Source organism: Cyprinodon variegatus, unplaced genomic scaffold (assembly GCF_000732505.1).
Source record: "Cyprinodon variegatus isolate N-32 unplaced genomic scaffold, C_variegatus-1.0 Scaffold1518, whole genome shotgun sequence".
Classification (NCBI taxonomy): domain Eukaryota; kingdom Metazoa; phylum Chordata; class Actinopteri; order Cyprinodontiformes; family Cyprinodontidae; genus Cyprinodon; species Cyprinodon variegatus.
The window spans coordinates 59,894-62,049 of NW_015151971.1; the positions used below are offsets into that span (position 1 = coordinate 59,894).

Here is a 2,156-nt window from a genome sequence, read left to right on the forward strand (position 1 = left end):
CTCCCTCTCCCTCCCTCCCTCTCTTCACCCAGATCATCATCATTATTCCAGCTCCCTCTCTTCCCTCTCAGCTCTCCGAGTTTTTTGCCTTTGTCGTTCCGGCTCAACAGCCAGTGGAGGTTCTTCAGGTGAGTCCTGATGATGATGATGATGATGATGATGTCTGTCGGTACGTGTGAAGTTAACAGCAACTGAAGAGCTTCAAATTTGGTAAGAAAAGGAAGAAAAAAAACTTAAATCCTTTCAGGAATATTTGGTGTCTTTGCTTTTAATTGATTCGTGGCTTTTTATTAGGAACTTTAAATGATAATTTTCTAATCCATATTTAATCTGTAAAATTCCCTTTTTAAGGAATGACGATGACCTGGATGACTGAGAACCTTCATCAGCATAATCCATATTTATATTCTATTTCACTTCAATTTTATTTAGAAACATCTTAAAATACATTTTTTCTTCATTTCCTGTTTTTTAATCAGACTGCTTTAAAATGCAGTAAAATATACGAAATTTCTAAATTGTTCCAATTCTCAAGAAAAGGAAATCAGTGATGAGATCAGCTGATCTCCAGTTTGTATGGTTTGCATTCAGCTGCTGTTACATACTGTCTCCACTAGAGGGCGTTAATCAGGAGAGAAGGAGAGCAGCTATTTCAACTCTTTTGTTTTTAACCACAGAACCAAACTGTAGGATTTAATAATATCTTAATTAAATCTGTAGATTTATTTGGTAGATTTTATATTTTTCTGCTTCCAGCAGAAAAGCTTCAGGTTGGTTCAGATCAGAAATTCAATCTCCTTCAACTGTTCACAGATTTTCCTTAGAGTCAAACTTCACACTATTCCAAAGTAGAGCATTCATGGGTTTAATTTTTTTTATTTTTGCACAATTCAGTTCTGAAAAGTGTGGAAGGCTTTGGATTCAACGGCAATCAGAACCTCTCAATTAAGGCCAGTTTATCTATCGGACCTTTCATTGGGAGAACAATCCAGTTTGGTAAACAAGACAAAAAACACACAAAGGAGAAATATGCAAGACCTTTAAAAAAATAAATAAATGAAACTCAATTAAATTATAATTTTTGAATCTGGATTTAATCCAAATGTGGATTTCAGGATTTTTTTTATTTTTATTGTCTTCTGGGAGGTTATTCCTGATTGGTAGAGCAGAAGAACTAAAACTTGCTTCTCATGTTTGGTTTTGTTCCAGTATCTGAAAGGTCTGGCTGTTGATCCCCTGCCAACCAATGTAATGGATTTTGGAGCGAAGCCATTCAGTGATTTCTAGACTAAAAGAAGGATTTTAAAGTCTTATCTGAAATATGGAGAGACACAGGATCTACTTCCTATAGTTCTAGTGAAGATGCAGGCAGCAGCGTCTGGATCAGCTGTCTGATCTACTTTCTATAGTTCTAGTGAAGACGCAGGCAGCAGTGCCTGGATCAGCTGTCTGATCTACTTTCTATAGTTCTAGTGAGGATGCAGGCAGCAGTGCCTGGATCAGCTGTCTGATCTACTTTCTATAGTTCTAGTGAGGATGCAGGCAGCAGCGTCTGGATCAGCTGCAGCTCTATGATCTACTTTCTAGGCTGACCTGTGGAGGAGCCGCTGCAGGGATCAATTCTACTAAAGATGAACGAAGCAGGAAGTAGTTTTTCAGCATCAGTCCTTTAATCCTGCAGATGTTCTTCAGGTAGAAGCTGCACTTTGTTCCTGTCTCTCTGAGCCTCTGAAGGTCCAGATCTAGATCCTGGTTGCAGCTTCTAGCTGGATTAGCTGAAGCTGGATGCTAACGTTGAAACGTTCTTCCTTTGGACCAGAAACTGTGATTCAGCTGAAGAACATTTAGTTCATCCTCGCTTTGGTTTCTTCTCATTTAGAACATCTAGAGACCTACAGTCCCCGGTACCCATGTCTGTTGGTTTCCATGTTTTCCATGATGGTATTTTACCGAAAAACGTCTGAGGCCAGAACCAGAACATCTTTCTGGTATGTAGGTAGGGATGGGGATCGTTAATATTTATTGATATCGATACCTTTATCGATACTCCTTATCAATCCGAGTCTTTATCGATACCACTATCGATACTTTTCTGTTATTTGGTGGAAAGACGATGCAACAAAATTTTTTTAACAGAACTGGTATTGCTTTTATTG

At 38.4% G+C, this 2,156-nt stretch overlaps 1 protein-coding gene across 2 annotated transcripts in view; it reads left to right on the forward strand.

Annotated features, from left to right (window-relative positions):
• The first annotated feature begins 79 nt into the window (after positions 1-79).
• Positions 80-2,156, forward strand: part of LOC107103739 (transcription factor AP-1-like) — a 10,978-nt gene continuing 8,901 nt past the window's right edge. The window contains exon 1 of one of the 2 annotated variants that reach the window (XM_015403552.1): positions 80-128. The gene's annotated coding sequence lies outside the window, so the exon portion shown is untranslated. Of the gene's footprint in view, positions 211-2,156 lie in introns of both variants that reach the window. The other variant, XM_015403551.1, reaches the window with a different exon arrangement.